The sequence below is a fragment of the Onychostruthus taczanowskii genome, unplaced genomic scaffold (assembly GCF_017590055.1).
Source record: "Onychostruthus taczanowskii isolate IOZ18803 unplaced genomic scaffold, ASM1759005v1 scaffold24, whole genome shotgun sequence".
Classification (NCBI taxonomy): domain Eukaryota; kingdom Metazoa; phylum Chordata; class Aves; order Passeriformes; family Passeridae; genus Onychostruthus; species Onychostruthus taczanowskii.
Genome location: NW_024499684.1, coordinates 8,012,363 through 8,033,745, shown reverse-complemented (window position 1 = coordinate 8,033,745; position 21,383 = coordinate 8,012,363). Strand labels below are relative to the sequence as shown.

Genomic DNA, 21,383 nt, shown 5'->3' with positions numbered 1-21,383 from the left:
CCCCCCGCCCCCCCCCCGCCGCTCCGCCCGTCCGCGCTGGCCTGAGGGGAGCGGCCGTTGGGCCCAACGGCCGCGGGGCGTGAGGCGCCGCGAGCCCGCGCCGGCCGTTACCGCGCGGCCCCTCAGGGCACCCGGGATACAGGGACACACGGACTGACACACAGACACACAGGCTCTGCCCGGCCCTTCAGGGCACCCGAGATACAGGGACACACGGACTGACACACAGACACACAGGCTCTGCCCGGCCCTTCAGGGCACCCGAGATACCGGGACACGGACTGACACACAGACACAGCTGTTCACTGGCTCTGCCCGGCTCGCACCTTCGGGCACCCGAACTACACCCAGGACACACGGACTGACACACAGACACACAGACACACTGGCTCTGCCCGGCTCGCACCTTCGGGCACCCGAACTACACCCAGGACACACGGACTGACACACAGACAGACAGACTCACTGGCTCTCCTGTTAGGCACCCCCGCCACAGGTACACCCTTGCACTTACAGCGCTACTGTCTCTGCTACCGGCCAGCCTTTAAGTGAAGAATACAAAGAACAAAAAGCCCCCCAAGTCCAACCTTCTTGCCCTGCACGTTAAAATTTGGTTCTTGTAGCCAGAGTTGTCTCTGCTGTATCATAAACAAGCGCAGCCTGAAGCGGCAACTACTTGTTCATCCCATAAAAAGCCAAAAATAGCTGTTAAGCAAGAAGTGTAGGACTAGCACCATAAGGAAGGACATCCCACGAACTAAGCACTTGTTGCATGGAAACAACCCCAGAAGCAAGAGAACACAAGCTATCACTTTCAAGTCAGAAGTTACATGCAACACAAATATTTTGAGACTGTTTTAGCCATCTGAAGTCTTGCAATGAGAATAGCATGATGAGAACACAACAGCGTATACAGCGATAAGAATACCTGGGGCAATCCAGGAAGTGGACCAGAAGGGGACCGGCTGCTCAAAACTGAAACCGTGCATTGGTGTACCCAAGGATTGCAGATTGTAATGCGTAACAGAAGAGCTGTATGGGCAGTTTGGTGAATAAAAGTCAGTCAGCGCTTTTTATAGTATCAGTTTAAACCCTTTTTATTTTGGAAACATGAAGTTAAACAATACACCTCAGAGTTATAAACTCAGCAACTTTACAATAGAACATTATTGCAAAGCTTACTCTTGTTTCAGATGAAGCACAGGGATGCAGACAAGCTGGAGTGTTACAGAAATCCCAACTTTTGGTGGTTCCTTTTGAAGGAGCCGGTCTGAAGCTACCAGATTGTCAGGTTGTTCACTGCCATCATGATAAACTTAAAGCAGAGGACTGAAAGCAAAGGAACCACAAGGCAATCTATTTAACCACCTGAAGCAAAGTTTACCTTGGTAAACACAGGGATACTCATCACCAAATACAACTTTTTTAGATTACACCTGGATAAGAATTTCGGGAAACAGTCTGCAATTGCCAAAGCCATCTGGTAAAAGGAGACAACAATCAACACCACAGATAAAAAGGACATGGTCACTGCAAGCTAGCAGTGAAACTAACCTATGTGACAGTTATTCCCCACTAGGGAAAAAAACAGTCTCCAGAAAATAACCAAAACCACCAACAACACTCAAACCAAACCCACATATCCACCAAAAAAATCCACCACAAAACACATCATGGAAACAGCTTTAAATATGGAGCAGGTAGCAGGGGACAAGAGGCATGCGTAGACTCAAGTTTTCTGCTCTCTAGCACCCTTTCCTGAAATCAGGGATGCTGGAAAGAGAACTTAAACTTTTCCTATGAGGAAAAAAAAAAGCCATGAAATTAACTGGCTAAGGGCTGGAACAGTCTGGTTGTCATTTCCTTGTTCTAGTTCAGTGGAATTAGATGAACCATTAGTAAACAAAAGCTATTCAGAATCCTCCTCAGAAAAATACCTCTCAGGTAAAATTTTAAAATGCAACTATAGATGAACAGTACTGATGAAGTTTAAGAAGGTCTATACCCACTTGCCCATCTCTCTCCAAACGCATGGAGATGTGCACTGAAGGTACAAATGCACAAGCAGAGTCTCTTTGATTGTCAGAACTTTTTATAGCCCAATTACAAGACCCAGCCTTTGGACTTAGTCATGTTGTCCTTCCCTTAACAGGAAAGCAGGTTGAGACACCACAGGAGCTATTTGCTGCTATTCAAATTTCATCATTCCAGGAAAAGAAAGCAATCCAATTCATCAATGTGTTCTCTCTAGCAAGAGGAAACACCATTGAACAGAGATAAAACTCTGCCTGACAGTCATTTTTCTGACCATAATTAAGCTGGTTTTCCTCTTGGTGTGCATTTTCTGTCTTGTGGCTTGAAAGCTGTTAGATCCACTCTAATATTGCAGAAATATTGTAAGAACCATGGATCCATACACAGTTCCTGTAACTGACTTTATTTCCGGTAGATTTAAGATTAGAGCTGCCTGTGGTATTTCCCCCAGTTGCAAGAAGCGCAGGCTTTTGCCATCCTGTCTTTGCTGAGTTTTTTATTTAACCTTTCAATACTTCCACAAGCATGACTCACTGTAGCAATTGCTCACTGTTCTGTATTTTGCATCTGGAATATATTCTAGGCTGAAAGAGGAGCTAGCATAGTTTGACTTGCAAACTCAATAGTTTGTAGAGTGACCACTATGGAAAAGCAAATCTACTTTAACTTTTGAAAAAAAGTCAGTATGAAGTTTTTTTCAAGATAGAAGTAGAATAGTTTTGGAAAGTCAGGTAAGGAGAGACAGACAAGACACATCCTAGAGAGAAATAAAGACACACTAGACATGAGACACCAGAGGCACAGACCCTCACAGGAGGAACCATGAAGAGACAATGTTTACACAAAAGACACAATGTGTATTTTAGGACAAAGATCATAATGTATAGTTATTTTTCACTCTTCCACCTAGGACAGAAGATTAGTTCAGCTCACAAGTGGCTTTGCCAGGATATACCAGGAAACACTATTTGAAATAGAACCATTTTTTACAATCAACTTGTAGCAACTGCCCCTTCATATCAGCAACTCTTGGTTAAAGTTCAGAAGATTTACCAGAAAGACTGAAGACCTCAAACATTACCTAGTTACAAACAGAATTGATCTGAAGAGCTGCTGTTTTCTATGTCCATATTTTGTCCTTGGCTTTTGTGGACAGCCTCACAGACACTCTGCCCTTTCATCCTTAACACACCAACCTTCCACACCTTGCAACAGCTCTGGAGTTTATATAGTTGCTCAATAATCCAAATTCAGCTCCTCCCATCCTCTTACCCCCAAAAAGCAACCTGCTGAATCCCTGAAGGAAGTATCAGAAAGTGGCTAATTGAGGTCAAGCTGTGCCTAACCTAAGTGCACAATAGGACTCAAGGGTTTTCTTTTGTAGAACCAGATGTAACATTGTATCTAATGCTTTCAGTCTTTTCAGTTCTAAGGCTACTGCCAGGCTCTGGTACTACAGAAATTTTGAAGCCCTAGGACAGGCTTTTGCTTTAAGGTCAGAATAGTTCTGTCACACGAGTCACTCCATATCAGCTTTACAGTGGATGCCCAGGTTAGAAGGCACATTGTAGAGATGTTTCAGCTCCTGTTTCACCTGCACTTCATCCTGCTTGCTCCATCCTGATGTCAGATGTGACATGAGATGTCCTCTAAGCTGCAATACCACTTCTACAGCACTAAAGAAATGTGCCCAGCCACAGAGGTGACAGAGGCAGATATGTTGCAGTTAAAGCTGCGTGGGCCAAGATTATCACTGTCTGGCTTTAAATTCAGAGAGATGTGTCAAGCCTAGTGTAAGGATGGGACAATCCTGACAAGAGTGAGTTGGATTTTCTTTAAGTTTCAAAATCTGTTTAGAAAGGGGCTATGGGGTCCAAAGAACACGTCTATAAGATATGTTTGAGAGTTTTATTTGTTAAGTAGAATTCAAAACATTTTTTGCTGTTTGAAGCAATTTAAACAGTTATAATTCCTGTGAAACTGAACTCTCCCATCTCTAGTATTGATTTATGTACTGTTTACACCCAAAGTCCAAAGGAAATCTAGTCAAGTTCACACATCAAATAAGCTGTCAAAACACAAGTTTATAAAGATTTTTCATTATGACTGAGTAATTGAAGATGATGAAAGTATGTGTCTAAGTTAATGGGAGCAAAGCCTGAATAGACTTTGCTGCTTACAGCTTTAGCTACAAGATTATGTAACCCAGGTTCCTCTGATGGTTTTTCTGTTGCTGACATGTCTTCACAAGTCATGTTATCTGTCATCTCTTCCCAAGCCTTACATGCTGTCTGTGGATGTGTTGAAGACTTCTCAGGTTGAACAGACACCTGACCTTCCATGAAGATGAACATCCAACACTTTCCAAAACACAAACTCCTTAAATGATTCTGAAATTGCTCAGTCAAGAGGAACCCCCTTATTAAAAACAATGGGCATTGAAGCACAGCACTTTGTCCAGGGAAGTTCTGTATCAAAATAACTACAACACCACCTATAAAAATGAGCCTTTTGAAGCTGTGCCCAATTGCTGATTGTCACTGATGGCTAAAACTTGCAAGTACTGAGCAGTGTTGGCAGAGAAATTAAAAGGATGGCAAAGCTTTAGATGGCAATTGAGTAAAGCAGTTCAATTCCTTCAGGGCTGGAAGCAGAAACAGGTTGTAAATGCTCAGCACTGCCAGGAAGCAGCTAATTGCCAATAGAGATTTATTTTCTACAGAGGTTTTGCACTTACTGTAACTATTGGGTGGAAAGAAAGAGAATTATTTCTTCTAATTTTCCACTATTGGGTGGAAAGAGAGAGAATGATTTCCCCTAAAATGAGCTGAAACTTCCCAGCTGCTACAAGCCAATGTAAATGGAGACATCTGCCAGAAAGGACAGATTTGCCTTCTTAAATGGCTTTTATCAAGATCAGTTGTCCAAAATAGCCACTATGGAGATGGCAGGAGAGGAGCAGGACCACATCTTTCAAGCGTCAGTCTACATTAGCCTGCAGTTCTCAGTTATTTTAACCTCCCATATCCACTGCAGACTCTTCCCCATACAAGCTGGAAGGAAGGATGGCATTTTCCAGAATGAGTCTCAAAAATATGAGTCATTTACTTCAAGGGATTTTGCATAAAATGCACAAGCACCAACACGAATTTTTTTGGCTTGACATGCAGCAGATGAGGTGAAAAGAGCCTGTTCTTTGCACTGACAGTAAGGATAATATTCTGAAGTTTCTGTCTGTCATTGACATGACCAAGGCCACGTGTCCTCATGTTCTGAGAGGAGGGACTAAGTTAAGCACTTAACTTCCATACAGACAAGTCAGAACCCTTGAGACTCAGCTACAAAGGCTGTAATGGCACCTACTGTGCAACCCACCACATCTGTTTTGGCAGCAATGAGCTCTAATAATGCACTGAGCAGCAGTCTGAATTTATGTAAGTTCACTTTCACAGTGCCAGCATTTAAAGACATACGACTCTGGCACACATTCCTTCCTACTCCCATGCACCAAGGCAAAAAGAGGTAGCAAAGGGGTAGAGCACATTAGCTGCAGCTGTTAATGTTACCCCATTACTATAGCCTCTGGAAAGTCACCTCCCTCTCCATTTTACAGTAGATAATTTCCGTTTCTATTTGAAGTCTTATCTGGAAGCTTCTGTGCTAGTGGTGTAATTATTTTTTTTTAGTGATTATAATATCAGTTACTCCCAGGATATTATAAACACAGCTTGCCTGCAAAAGTGGGCAAGGACCACAAGGGGCAATACAAAGAGCTTGACACTACTTTCCGTCCCACATTAGTGTATTCACCTCTTTACAAAAGTGAATTGCAGACAATCTTGCAAGAAGGACATCCCATTAAACATGGCACACTTTGAGCTGAACACTGAAGAAAACTATTTTCCCCATACTAGAGAAAGCAATTGTGAAATATCAAGCAGTCAAGGGTCCAGTACAAAACTCAACACTGGAAGACAAGAAATTAAAAATTCCCTAGTTAAGCATTAATACTGAATGTACCTGTTTCATAGTATGTTCCAGTTGAAGAGCTACAACCTCAGAGCCCCACCTAATCAATAATTTTTTAGGTGCCTGCTTTAAGTAGGCCCATTCAAATATTTATTTGCAGCTACATCTAGAGGTGTTATTTCCTGCCTATTTTCCCCACAAACCCAAGGTGATTTCTGTTGCAGTCTGCAGGCCATACTTGAAGATCAAGCTGAACAACTATCTGAAGCAGACTTTTTCCATGCTAGCTATCAAGCTAAAACAGGACGTAAAGTTTCAGACTGACACAACTAACTGTAGGACTAGTTCAAGCTGCCTTTTTATGGGGCCTCTCAGAAAACCTTCTTTTGCCCAGTAAGAATACTTAAAAATAATGCAGTGAGTCAGAAGGTGTGTGAAGGGCTTGTTTCAACCAAAGGCTAACACCATTGTACCATGGCTATTTCTAGATTTTAAGATTTTCATTCCAGAGTAAATATTCTCTCATCTCCTTCCCAGTCTATTCCTCTTCCTCAGACAATACTGTAGCCTATTAACCTAATTCAGCATCAAACTCCAAATGAATGTCCCACACTGCAGCAAGAGCTTGGATGTTGCATGGGCCACTACAATGTAGGCATTAAGGCAGGAAGACAGACAAATGAGAATTTGTAAATTCAGTTTCAGATTAGGATGCAGAGTGTTTTGTGCCAAATTATTGTGGTTTTCTCTTTCAGTTAGACCAGTGATGATAAAACATGTTGGAATTAAAAATGTCAAATATACTGGTTAACTTGAAGGGTATATGAGTGGTGGGTTTTCTTAGTGCTCTATTAGATTGACTCTCCCTGTTCTACACTGGTTAGCACAGACCAGAGGTGAACTCTTGAGTCCACACAGCAGAGTACCATCCCATCAAGACTTCCCAAATAATCTCAGTTGCTTTCTTAAGCATGGCTCATTCAACTCAGCCAAGTCTCATGCTGACTTACCATTCAGACACCATTTATGCCCTACAGAAAACTGAGCATGACAGAAGTCCTGCCTCATTCTTTTCTGCTTCAAATCCTTTCCCAAACCTACAAGTAGAGCCCAGGGAGACAAATCTTCAGGTTTGCTTGTAACGTGCAAAGCACATCCACAAGAATTTGAGGAAGCTGGCTTGCAGAACACCAGTGCTCATTCCCATCCTAAGATGCCTTCAGTCAAAACCAACACCACTTTTACTAATATCTGTTCCATCAACCAGGTACATAGCCTGGTTTTCAGCTCTGTTGTCAGGGAGGTATCCAGGTCTGCAGTTTCAAGGCCATGCTTTCCCCACCACATGCACACACCCAGCAAGGTCCAACACTATGCTGAATCCACCACGCACAAAGCACACGCTTACACACACAGGTCTAGTAATTTAAACTATAGCATCAGCCTAGAAAGGAAGCTGCTTATGGACAAAAATAATACTTCTATCAACATCCGAGGACGCACGTGCATAAATAATTAATTATAAAAAATGAGCTTTCTGATTAATGATGATGAGGAAGAGATGACCGCTAATGGCTCATCCCCTCCCATGAATGTAGTGGAGCTGCCACCACCACAACACTTCAGAGGCCTCCTCTTGAGATCACCAAGAGCAAATATTGCCCAAGCCACTCCATCCTTCTATACACCCACAGACCTACATGCACTTAAGAAGAGACAGTCATTGCCCACTGTTCTTTGGCTCTGAACAGTCTGCCCTTGCTCATCCTCACCCCCTCCCATTCACTGCTGTGCATAGCTACCCCCAGCACTTAAGCAGAAAGAGAGAAATGCTGTCTTCTGCTGGAGGCTGAGGGAAGAGAAAAGTTGTTAATGACCCTGTCTGCTTTTTGCATAATCTCATCTAGTGGGTTGTCTCTTTCATTCATAGCAAATGCATCTATGTGAATCAAGCAATCAGCCTGTCCGATCATGCATTCATTTCTTGTTTAGCATTTGTACTGCAGTTATTTTCTTGAGAGATTAATTACCATTTGGGGTAGCTCAGCAGTAATTTAATAAAACTGTGCAGATGCTGTGTAAATGTGAAGTTTATATATACTATATACACACACACATTTTCTATAAAAGCATGAAGTACCAGTCATCCAAGATATACTAGCAGAAGAACTTAACTTGTAAGTTAAGAACTTACATTTTAAACTACTTTAAAATTAAAGTTACACAAACAGCACCTTAAATTCAACTAAAGAGTCACTGTAACTTGAGGCGAATCATTACCTAGAAATAGGAACACATCAGACTGTCCATTTCTCCTAACTTCCAGCCTCCAATTCTGAAAGCATTCACAGTTTTCACAGACCAAAGAATAGCCCGAAATAGTTGTAGCATTGAAACTGAAGAAACGTTATGTTAAGAGGCACAGAGGTAGTTTGAGTAACCAAACTCCTAAACAAAAAAGCACTATCCAAACCTGTAAGGTTCATGTTCCCCAATCTCTATTTGTATAAAAAAATCCCACTTCTTGGGAAGGGGCTGTCAGTTAGGGGAGAAGGTTATACAAGACGGCAAAGTTTTGCTATTATAAGTCCACTTGATGAGCTGGCCACCAAAAAAGACCAGAGAGGATAACGTTTCACTACTGATTCATCACTTCTGTGACATCTGGATTCACCTATCCAGCTATCCTTTTCCATTAGTTCAGTAGTGAAATGTTTAATTTAAATTATTTTATATGATTACACAAGTTTCAAGGTTCTCATGTGGTTTGCACGTTTTAAAGTTTTTAAGACAGTCGAATATTTCACATAGCAAACTGATAGTTCTTTGAAAATTTAAAAACAGATTCAGTACTGTAGGCTTCTACATGCATATTCGGGGTCTCCGTGATTGCCTCAAGCCAGCCAGAAAGACGTAAGCTTTTCAGATTTTAGGATAATGTGGATCGAGAACCATCAGCTTATACAAAGGAGCTGTAGATTGGCTGGGATAATAGCGGTGCGAGGCTTTGTTTAAGCCTGTCTGCAAACAGGGTGGGATGAATTCCATTAGTCCTCTCGTACTTCTGTGGGAACTAAGGAGAATTTTGGCTTTTATACAGCCTCTTCTGCAATGCAACAAGGGCAGGGATTGAACAGGAGATACGTGCCTGCTCTTAGTCGTTATTAACTATGGGGAGCAGGACGAGCACAGGCTCATGGCAGAAAAGCAAAGCAAAGCACCGCTCCTTCCCCACCCCATGCACTTAGGAGGAACACTGAGGAACAGCATCCTGCAGTTCCAGCTCACCATAGCTCAAGTGCCCTCCCTGACAGCTGCTAACAAGCAGCCACAACAAGCCACAAAACAGAGGGCTAAGGAAAGAGTTCCTCCAGATTAAAATCAGATCAGAAAAGTCAAACAAAGGAGCTGCTAAACACTCCCAATGTGTTTAACAAGGAGTGAGATTTCTACAAGGTGGCAATCTTTGTAAATTAAATGAAGGAACTTGTGTATTTGCATTTAACCAGAAGTGCTTGTCTGAGCTTAGGGGAAAGGGATAATAGGTCACACTTGTCAATAACATCAAGAGACAGTAAAATAATATTTTTACATATTTAAAAATACGTGTATGTCGTATATATGTGTGTATATATACATTCATACTTCTTTGCAAGATTAACGTAAGGCAAAACAAACTACCTACAGCACTTGCACACACAGCACCAGATTAGGAACTGCTGTGAGGACAGTTTAGTGGAACGGGGTTAAAGTAGAAATTACAAATGCAATTCAGTGAGAGAGAACCACAAAACACCAGTCTGTGGACTGCAGAAGGAAGCTACAAAGAGAGGAGCAGAGGCTTGCAAGGCAGGGATGACTTAAGGATGACTTAAGAAGGAAAAGCAAAGATGTCGCTAAAGAAGCCTGATGGTTCTAGAAAGTTGAACTTGGAGAACAATGCACTAGAAAGCCAGTATTTGTAATTACCACAGGACTTTACTCAGGGCTTGCTGACAAAGCAGCCAGAACCTCAGCAAACAATTAGTCATAGGTATGGTACTTTTGCCACCCGTATTACCCACTACTAAAAATGTAGTGAATAAATATGTTACTGGAAAGCCAAAAAGTTCCAAGGAAGAAAGCACTTTGTGTGAAAGTGCTTTGTGTGGTTTTAACAGTAAAACACATGGATTGCACAGTCTGGTCCACAGTGCAAAGTTAAAGACTAAGCATCCTTTAGTTAACTAAGTCAAGTAGCAGAAAGTTCATCCTCTGTCTATTTCATATTCCTTAGGAAAACACAGCTAATCGAGGGCTGAGCGCACAGGGCTGCAGCGCTGTTTGTAAACTGCCACTGATGAGTAGCAGTTTAAAGAACAAGAAAAACTAAGTTTTCTGCCCTAAGACAAAAGGTCTGTTTTGTCTGACAAGCCTCCTCAGGTTCTTAGTGAAAGTGAGATTGGAAGAAACAAATGATGCAGGATACAATGGGAGAAGAAATGTGAGCAGACTTAGCAGGCCAGCAGCATGTTCAATTTGAAGAAACTTTCCTTAGCTCTAAATGCAAAGGACCAATTAAATCCCTTCCTTTGCTGCTATGTCCCAAAGCACCTCCAACCATATGTTCTGTGTTGACCAAATATGTTCTTTATTCCCAACTTCCTGCCTCACCTGAGTCGGTGAAGTTGAGCTGCTGCATCTGAAAGGTGATCATGTACCTTCAGAGCATGGCAGAATTCCTGGAAGTTGTGAGTGAACATTTTTTATTCAAGTTTTAAACTACATTCTGAAATCTGGAGTTGGTAGCAGTCAGCCTTGACCTCATGAAACTGCTTTGCAGAAAGCCAAGGCAGGAAATCCTACAGCCTGTGGTCTTTGTAGTATGTACATGTATGTCCCACTTCAACAGTCCTGCCAGCTAAGTTGCTTTTGCTTACAACAACATTCCCTTCTTCTGAGGTCATCTTGTTTAAGCATCCTTGGGATCTGTTAGATTTTCTGAGTTATTTGGGCATGTAGCAGCCACAGCATGTCCAAGCCACAATTCTGAGTTGAAGATCAGGCTACACAGCCAGCCAAACAACAAGTAAACTTCAGCACTGCTACGGGTTCATTCTAAGCCATTGCAATTCCCAAATCAAGGCACGTCATCATCCTATTTCTATGCATGGCGGTGGTTTCCCCATTGACTATAAAATTTAAGTCAAGTGTCATCTTTCAAAGATCCTCCTCAGCGTTCTTCCCTTTGCTGCCAGGGGCAAATGTCCTACATGGAAAACTTATGATAGAGTGGAACCTCTAGTATCCATGACTATTATTTCAGTTTTTGAAGACTCAGGAATTCACAGGTCTCAGTTCAGGATCTGGACCACAATCTCCCAAATGTTGTAAAGAATCCAAATATATGTCTCCTTTATCAGAGAAAAATCCTGCTTTCACTTCTGCCAACCTGACAGAAGTAGGCCATGCTGCTTTCCACAGGAATTTAAAGGTCTGCTGAATAGTGAGATAGCGTCAAGTGAGATGTGCACATCCTAGGAAACTAAGGAAGGTATCTGACTAAACTCTTCAAGTGCCATGTGGAACGAAGAGTTGGTAGTGCAATGCTCATCCGTCACAGTAGTGCTCATCCATCACGTTCTGGTTCCCTTCACCTCTTTCCACCAGTCCCAAGGCCCAGCCAGACCCACTGCAGTAACAGCAATGCCACAGGGAGGTTTCCCAACAACAAAACCCCCTCAGTACTTCTGTACTTCTAGTAATCAACATCTTCAAGGTAGAGGATTACCTAGGCAACTGCTCAGGCGCAGAGGGATAACCATGGAGGAGGACATGCTCAGTACACTGATGTAACACCGTAGGTGCAGAGTGACACCAAACACATCAGCCACTGGCATTTCCAATGATAAGCCATGACTTGCAGGGTTTTCCACATGCTTCTCCCTAATCTGTAGGTGAATTACCATTCCTAGCATCAGTACTCACTACTCCAGTTTGGCCAGATGTCAGAGAGATTGTCCCAGCTGCTGCTTTGGGCAGCAGGAGCAACCAGTTTGTTTCTCAATAATTTGGGACCTCAGAGAAAGCAGAAAGTGATACAGTTTTGTTTCACTCAGTGGAAGACAGTCAGTAAGCAGATACTATTACATTTCTAAGCAGAATAACAAACAAACTCCAAACCCCTTACTTGAAAAAAAGCCCACATTTTTACTGCAATACTACATTTCTGTATATAATAAATGGTGGACTTCTATGAAAGTAGTTTTGGAAAAAACAACCAATAACTTCCATAATACTAGAGCAACAGCCAGCTCTATGTGACAGTGCAGGCTTCTGGAATACTGCTAGAATATTCCATAGCTGTTATCAACAGTGACTTACTGTCTCCTGCCCTATTCAACAAAAACCCCTTAGACTGCAGCTATTTTTCCTTTTAAAAAACAATCCGTTCCTTTCCCTTTCCAACTGCTAGAAGAAATCCAAGTATCGAGGAGAAGTCAGAACAAGACAGCATCATACAAACCAGGTTTCAACAGCTGCACTGGTAGTTTCAACACTGCTGCTGAGAGATCCTCAGGCATGCCTGGGTAGTTTCGAGTTGAGGATGCTGCAGCACGTACCGAGTTCTGCACTGTCCTGCCGAGTCAAGACAGTGACAGGGGTTCTTATCATTGTCTTGCAGTCCATGTAGTTGCTCACACCGGCATCTCCCATCTCCGGATACTCCCATGATCTTGCGCAGAAGCAGTTATGGAAGCTACTGTTCCCCCAACAGCTCAGGTGTTCTCTGTGCTCCCCGCAGCGCGGATGAGGCGCTGCGATTCTCCCTTTCCTGGGGTCCCGCCGTCCCCAGCCCGGCCCAACCCGCGGCTCTGCCCCGCGCCTGCCTCCCGGCGCGGCAACAAGGGCATCCCCAGCTCTCCCGAAACCTTTGGAACCCAGGAGAATCGAACATACCGGGAAAGTCGCGGGCTGGAGGACACCCCGCTGTCCTCACGGGCTTTCCCCCGCCGGCTGTTGCCGCCTCCCGGCAGCCCCGCGGCCCCCAGCTCAGGGACGGAGATCCTCCCCACCGCGCCCTCCCCCATGCCCGTTCCCCATGCCCGTTCCCCGGAGCACCCGCGGAGCCCGGGAGCGGCCTGGGAGGGGCGGCAGGCAGGGAACAGCTTCCAGCCACGCGGCTGCGGGCGCCCCTTCGGGGAAACAAAGGCGGGAGCCGGCGGGCTCGTTCCCGCACAGCCCCCGCCGCCAGCCTCCCCCCTCGGCAGCTCCGCAGCCTGGCCAAGAGGCCAAAAACAAAAAAAACAACAACAACAAAAAAAAAAAAAAACAAACCACAAACTTTTTTTCAAGCTTTGCTCGCACAAACGCGAAAGCGTTCACTCTCCTTCTTTTCCCTAATGTGATTTCTCCTGCCGATTTTTCCTGCGGGGTGCCCAAAAACTGCTCGGGGCGGAGGCAGCTCCGTGCCCACGTTCCGCGCTCAGCAGGCGGGCGGCAGCCCCGGCGCTCTCGGGGGCGCGTCCCCGTGTTGCAACGCAGGGCTGCGAGGAGAAACTCCCAGCCGGATCTGCGAGTTTCTTGTGTGGGAATAGTGGAGGAAGAAAAAAAAAAAATACCACACTTTTCCTGTAGAAAAAAACAATCTTTGGAGGAATAGGAAGCCGGGAGGGGCTGCTGGAACAAGGGGCGGGAGGAAACGGCGCGCCTTTGAATGGGTTGTTTCACCGCAATGCTCGAGCGGCAGCGAGTTTTCCCTCCAAGGCTCAGGGCATGAGAAGGACCCTGAAAGGACCACAAAAACCCAGATAATTTTCTGGCTTTTTTTTTTTTTTCCTTAAACATAGTCGACTGCCAGACAATCAGAGGTTTGGGGGGAATCTGCTAGGTTACATAGAACAGACATAAAAACTACACTCAAGTTGGTCTCGTTTATCACAGAAATTTGAAATCCCAAACCCCAACAAGACCCTTCTTTAGGACGGGAGAAGAGGCAAGCGCGTACGGCAGTAATGGATGCGGTCTGCACCGAAACCTTGGAAACAAAGCAGTTGGAAAACTCGTTTGTCCAAAGCAGGGAACCGCAATTCCTGAAACGCGGAGAAGTGAGACACCCTCCTCCCCTGAACAGACCAGCTCTTACAATCCCTGAAGCCAGGCAGAGAAGAGAAAAAAAAAAAAACCCTAGCATTTAGAAAACCGGAATATTTTCGCTACTTTCAATTAGCCGCCACTCGCTTTAGCCATCAGAGGAACCAACTGCTCTTAGTTCAGAAAGCGCGAGGGGCAGCGGGACGACACCCAGCAGAGATTCCCGCACCTCACCTACCAAACTGAGCGGAGAGCTGCTTTCTCCTCCGCTGGCTTCCTCGTGCAGCAGGGACGGGCCGGCCACGGCGCTCCCCGGCAGCAGATGGGCTCCGGCGGCCCGGGAGCCGCCGGCTCCGCCCCCTGCGCCGCGCTCCCCGCGCCCGGCCCGGGCTCCGTGCTCGGCCCGGCCGTCCCGCTGCTCAAACTCGCGGCGCTGCTCCCGAGCGGCTGGGCGCGGTGACACCGCCGTGCGCGACGTGGGAAAATTCTGCCATGCGCTGACACTCGGAGTGAGAAAAGTGATGTGCTAAAAGTTCTAAAGTGCTTCTATCTTAAATGTTTCTTAGGGGACGCCATAAAAGTTTAGCTAATTGCTCCTCTAAGTCTCCGAGGTGCCAAATAACATCTTATTGCTGGGTAGTTACTTTGTAGGTCACAGTGAAACTTGTTTGTCTCCCATTGCTGTTGGGAATCTTCAGAGGAGTAAAAGAGAGCATGATTTAGGGTTTCTTTTTCTCTTCTACCTTCCCCACAAATCTTGGTGACTTTCTTACACCAGCCTGAGGGGAATGCCTGATTAATTGAAGAACATCAATAGTAAGTTAGTCTCCATGGGCAGTAGGACTGAGACAGAAGTGTTTAAAAAACAAACCAAAGAAAATGCTATAAACGCGCCTTCATTGAATACACTTTTGCCAAACTTTTGTAAAGAGAAAAACTGAGTTAAAAATGGCATTCAAATTCACTTGGAAAGCCACTACAATGTTGTGCCTTGTGTAATTTTATAGAATCACAGAATCATAGATTTCTCACTGACCATAAAGATCAAACACAAACCCATTGTATATCTCCAGTTCTTTCACATGACTGTGATTGATCTGAATCATTCCTGACCTCATCATTGACTTCATAGAAATTTAACTATTGCATATCATGACAATTAGGGTCTGCTTGTCACTTTGCAACCATAAATCTGACAATGGCTTTGTGAGGCAAGGAATTGTTTTCTTTTCACACACAAGAGAAAATAGAGATAGGAATACTGTTGTCAAGGTCACCCAGCAAAAGTAGAGCAAGGGTAAAACCTGAGCAGCTGATGGTCCTATGGAAGGATGTGTTGTTTTGCAATACAGGTTTTGCTTGGGAACCTTCAAGGCCTAAGGAGTTTTTCACTTGATCTCTCCTTTCTCCTGTTGTGTGTCTTAGTATGACTAAATACTTTATAGCAGCCTTCCCAGACTTTCCTTTGTTTGATCTGGAGTAAGACAAAATATAATTCTCTGCAATCTTCAGTTCACCTTAGAAGGAAAAGTTTGCAGGTCACAGTGGAAATTTGACATGTTTTCTGAGCAGTGTTTAAATAAAAAATAGAAATAAACTTATAAACAAACATCATTCATTTTTCTTACTAAAATGATAATTGTTGATTCCTTCCCTAGTTCACAAACACAATGGTTGTTTTTTTTCCCCATACATTATTCTTCTTTGCAACTTTTAAGTGTCATTTCTGCCTTATCTGTGTCTGGGTAATGCAGCTTCCAGAAGATACAGCTTCAATGAGTCACATTCTCAAAATCAGGAGATAACTTTAAATTTTAAGGTGTGTTTATGTGGAAACATCATTCAGACATAATTACAAGATTTGAAGAACTGGGTCCATAGAAAACAAAGTCAGAAATATTTCAATTATTGAATAAAAATTACTATTTCTAATCAACACTGCAAAGAAACTGAGTTTGTCATACAGTTGTGTCTACTTTTTTTCCTGAAAAGTGACATCTGCTCAAAGGATCCACAATCTTTTCTTTGTCCTTACTAATGTCCCATCTTGATTGATCTGGATTTTCTCCAATTGATGTCACAGAAGTAATCACACTTCATCCTCCTTCTGACCTAAAATTACAGTTGGAAAATTTCTATCTGTATCTCTTAATAGATTTTATTTTTCAGTAGACAGAATGGCCTTGCCTTGCCTCGCCTTGCCTTGCCTTGCCTTGCCTTCCCTTTCCCCTTTCCCCTTTCCCCTCTCTCCTCTCCCCTTTCCCCTTTCCCCTCTCCCCTCTCCCCTTTCCCCTTTCCGTTCCTTTTTTTTTCCTTTCCATTTTCCCTTCCCCTTTCCACTTTCACTTCCCTTCTCCTTTTTCCTTTCCACTTTCCCTTCCCCTTTCCATTTCCTTTGTATTAAACCAAATCTTGTTCAGTCCTCTGTTGAGATAAAACTTATTTAGAAATTAGGATCCACCTCTTCTATTTTTTCCCCAGTGATGCTGGTAGGGAGAGGTTCTTCAGAGCACCACCCTTATTTGTTTATAAATTACATTTAAACATCCCTTCTTGGCCATATCAGGCCCACTCAGCCCTGGCAGAAGTGCAGAGCCGGTTGTGTCTCTGAACCAGCAAAGCAGGAGGCTGCACTATCTGGCTGGCTGTTCTGAGAGGCCCCCACATGTGGTTTTCCCCAGGAAACCTGCCCTGCTGTAATCATGCTGTCCTGCATGCACAGGCTCAGGTCACTGTTCAGAGAGCAGCGTGGTTTACAGTGCAAGGATGTGGGACAGTGCAGTTTGTAGGGATGTGGGTTTAGCAGGTGCCTCCCTGCAGCCAAACAGCCTTTCCATTTCGCTCAGTCCGTCACACCATGGCACCAGCATCAACCTCGGTCGTGGGTTTGGTTCCTGTATGGGCCACTCATTGGCCTCACATCCAGCTGGAAACCTCAGGCCCTATTTCAGAGTAAATAATGAGTTGATAAGATTCAATAGAACATGGAGAAATACCTAGATGTTACTGTTTTGTAGAATGGTTTGTAATTCCTGCTGATTTGTGTTGAGGTGTTGTGCTCTTATTGCTTCCTACTGTATGAGCAACATGGTTTAGCAATTGTTGCCCAGTGGAAGAGGAAGGTTGGAGGCAAATTCCATAAAATACTTTGTAACACAGAAGCCTGCGTACCAATGATGTATTTGCACAAGGAGGTTGGGATCAGAGACCTGTCATTTAATGCTTCTGAGCCTTTGAATCTCAAGGAGCCCTGAGGAAGCCACACAGTGCTCTCAGAGGGGTTGTGCTTCTGGCCCAGCTGCTGCTGTGTTCATCCTGCAGACCCATCCCAACAGGAGGGACTGGCATGATCCAACAGCGCCTATTGTGTTGTCCAGTGCAGCCCAGTATAGCCCAGGCCCAAAATCCATGAGAAGAGATCTTCAATCAATGGAAAGGCAATCTAAAAATCCAGAAGTACAGTTCTGTTTGATAAGCCAAACCAGCATCTTTCTGTGTATCCTTGACGTGCTTCTTGTATGAGAAGTGTGAAAGTCTTTCACAACCACATGACTGTGCTTAGACTCTATGTATAACAGAGCTGGGCATTTTTGACAAAATTTCAAGCAAGGCAGCCCTTTCTAGTTCATTTGCACAAATGGCTGTAGGCAGCCTGTTCCTGTAGCAAACTGCCCTAATCATGCATTGACTACTTTGCTGGGATATTATTCTATTTATGGTCAAATGTTATTGTGGGGAAATTATTTGGTTCGCTGTTCTGTGGTGTGATTTTATGGCCGGAAATCTGATTCATAGATCTGTTCTGAAAATAGTTTCACAACCAGTCTTAGCTCATTTAGGGATGCTGCTGCTGCACCTTTTGCTCTCCCCACACCCACCTCATGTAGTCCCTTCATGTCCCTTTTACAGGACTGGCACCTGAGCAGCTGGTATGACCTTTTTTGTCTTTTTTGTGAGGTTGGTTTTGAGTTGGGCCAACTCATCTTGCCCACCAGTTTACCTGAGTGTGCATGCTGGAGTACACTCACTGTCAAATGCAAGGAAGGGGGCAGGATGGAGTGACTGGGAGCAAGCAAAGATGCACAATTGTTCCTTTGTAGTTGGAGTGGATAAACTGATCAAGAAATTCCATCCAGAAAGCTGATATTGGCAATCCCCATCAGACAGAAAACTGAATTTCCTGTAAATTTGGAATATTTTTCTGGTTGATTTGCTCTGTATCTGATAAACCCAGCATTTTTCTAGTCCACCTCGCAACAAGGGCTGGGAGAATGTTGGGCAATGTTAGTGCTTCATTTTGAAAACACAGAAGTATGACATCTGCTCCAGGGCATTCTGACCACAGTCTCATTTTTTTCGTGAGATGACCCCCCAAATCTTGCATATGGTTTTAGTGTTCTCAGTGAGTGGTCAATATGGCCTTAACAGAGATCACTTACAAGCACAACAATGTGTATCTTGAAGTGATCAGTGTGCAGTGGCAGGAGTTAGGATATAATTAATGTTTCATCTTCATTCAGGTCTATTACTGCTGAATAATAAACTGAAAATTGCAAGGCATTGGTGGTTTTGTACTCAGGTGAGGCATGTCACATAATGACATTTCTCCTTTCTGAATCAAATTCTCATGAGGCAGTAATCTCTCCTACATTTATTTCAGATCTAATTAACTTCATGAATGACCAGTTCAGGGTTTGAAGTCTGAGGTACCATTTTTGTGACTTTAATGAAAGAGAGTCAAGTTTAAGACTCAGCTATCATGTATGCATGGAGCACTTCTGTACGCATGCAAGATAATCTCCAAGCATGTACAAAGTCCAGCCTCACTGCTTGTCCTCTGAACATGCCCATAAAGTGTGCTTTACATACTTAGGAAATCTGTGGAGCATCTGGGATCACTTCTGCACACCAGCAGCCAGCTGTCACTTGGCATATTCACATCCTGGAGTGTGCAGCCTGTGTGCCTGAAGGTGCTTGTCCCCTTAAATGACAGGTTCCAATTGTAGATTTGGATATTATTTAAATCAAAGAATCCTTTAGATTCAGTGTATCTTTTTATCTGGGTCAGGGTTGTTGATCTAGCAAGTTCTGGGAACCTCCAGTCTGTGCATCTCTCTGAACATGAGAATAAGTGTATCACTGAAACATCAGGTTGTGTGGGTAGAGCAGGACAGCACTTCTGCCCTGGGTAAGGAATTAGAAGCTATTTTCAGAATGAGAATATTGTGCCAGAGCCTGATTCTAAATCAGCAATAGCAAAGATGTGCTGACTTTAGGTCTGGGAATTGCTAAATTTAGGTGTAGACTGGTGTCAAAAATACTAGTAGCTCAGGGAGTGCTACTGAAAGCTTTGGTGTCCAAGTGCTTATTGTAATCATCAGAGCTGTGTATGGCAGGAGAGAACTAAGTTTCCTGATTTCATTAGCTATTGTCCGAAGATGCAGAGCTTCTACAGGAGGCAGAGCTAAATACTGGAATCATAGAATAGTGTGGGTTGGAATGGACCCAAAAATCTTGTAGTGCAACTCCCCTGCCATGGCCAAGGAACCTTACACTAGAATAGGTTGTTTAGAGCCCCCTCCAGCCTGGCCTTAAACATTTTCAGGGATGAGTAATCCTCAGCCTCTCTGGGCAACCTGTTCCAGTGCCTCACCACCCTCAAAGTAAAGAATTTCTCCCTGATATTTCATCTAAATCTGCCTTCAGCCAGTTTAAAACCATCACCCCTTGTGCTGTCACTACAGGCTTTGGTTACTGTGTCTCTCTTGTAAGCCCCCTTTATATTTTAAAAGGCCATAAAAAGGTCTTCCCAAAGCCTTTTCTTTTCCAGACTGGACAACAATTTCCTCTCTTTACATGACATAAGTAAGATCCATTGCAAATATTTCCATTCAGTGTGTAAATGAATGGAAAAATATATATACATACATAACCTGAATGTGAAAATAGATAAATTTCATAAAATAGTGTAATATAAGACTTCTGTTACAATTAAAAGAAGGTGATTTTGGTGAGTGTTGCAGTAGGAGCCCAACAGCATGTCTTTCCAGTCTAATTTCCAGGCTCATGAAAACTTCCAGCTGTAGAGAGGAAGAACTTGGAGTCTACATTTTAAAAGACAAACCATGCTCTTGACTCAATCAATAGGCACAGAGAGCTGTTTTCTTTCACCAGACTTAATGAAAGTTCAGTCAGCAGGAGAAATTTCAAGAAGCCACAAGCCATTTCTTGTTTGCCATTGTCTCTTTCAACTTTTACAAAATCTTTGTTTTCAGAGAAGTTTCCCTGTTGGGCAGATTGGCTCCAGCATTTACAAGTCTAATTACAGCCTAAAGGGTTGGGAAGATCTTTGAAGTGAAGTGTATGCTGCCATGTAGGGAGATCTGGCTGCTGATAGAAATCTGTGTAGAATAACAAGGGGAGATTCATTCCTACTAGAGTCCCAAATATTTCTAGGAACTGGGAAAATTATTATGAATAGAAGAAGAAAATTCTTGTTGTTAAAATGCAGTTGTTGACTGAGTGTTCTGGAGGCTTCCTGAAGTCCTTGAAGGCCTTGCGTCCTTGCTCCCAAAGAGTGTGGGAGGTAGAGAAAAGCTGAAAAAAGCACTCTCAATATGTTTTCTTACAAAATTTGCACTTAATCGAATATCAAAGAGCATTAAGCAGTCACTTCTGCTATTATCTCTCATACCTGCTTGCTATTGGATACTAAGGTTATTTTAATGCTCTTCAGAAATTCCAGGAATTCCTCGACTTGTTTTCTGTGTAGTTGTTCTGCTGCCTGCTGGCTCTGGGCAGGCTCCTGGAATGCAGCTGGCCACATGCACCTCCTGGATGGTCGGTTTGGTTTAGGCACATCAGAGGTATCTTCTGTCTTGTTCGTGTCACAGAAATGTGTGTGCTCCACTTGAAAAGCACCGAAAATTTCTGCAAGCACATAGTCAATGGGCAGCGATCTCCCTCCTCTTCCTCTGCCTATTCAGGCCAGGACTAAAGGTCTGCTCACACCCCTGATCCAACTCAGGCTTTACAGAGCACACACAAAGAAAGGCAGCTCCGTGTTGGCTTAGGACTGGATGCATCTTCTCTGAAGAAGCACATGTGGACTTCAAGTTTTGTATGCTTGTTTCTCCCCTAACTGTAGCTTGTTCATCTCTCCATAAAAACCTGACTTTGGTCTGACATGGCAGGTCGATAGTCCTTGGCCTTTATGTATTTGCATAATACATAATATCTCGAAATCCCAGGTAACACGGGCACAAGCCAAGGAGCAGAGGAAATGAACCCTGTTATGAGCGTTATCA

At 43.7% G+C, this 21,383-nt stretch overlaps 2 protein-coding genes across 2 annotated transcripts in view; one reads left to right on the top strand and one right to left on the bottom strand.

Annotated features, from left to right (window-relative positions):
• B3GNT5 (UDP-GlcNAc:betaGal beta-1,3-N-acetylglucosaminyltransferase 5) overlaps positions 1 to 14,374 on the bottom strand; it is a 19,065-nt gene extending 4,691 nt beyond the window's left edge. The window contains exon 1 of the mRNA XM_041406011.1: positions 14,315 to 14,374. The gene's annotated coding sequence lies outside the window, so the exon portion shown is untranslated. The remainder of the gene's footprint in view (positions 1 to 14,314) is intronic.
• The window catches only part of MCF2L2 (MCF.2 cell line derived transforming sequence-like 2), a 115,522-nt gene that overhangs the window by 45,985 nt on the left and 48,154 nt on the right, over positions 1 to 21,383 (top strand). The gene's annotated exons all lie outside the window — the stretch shown is intronic.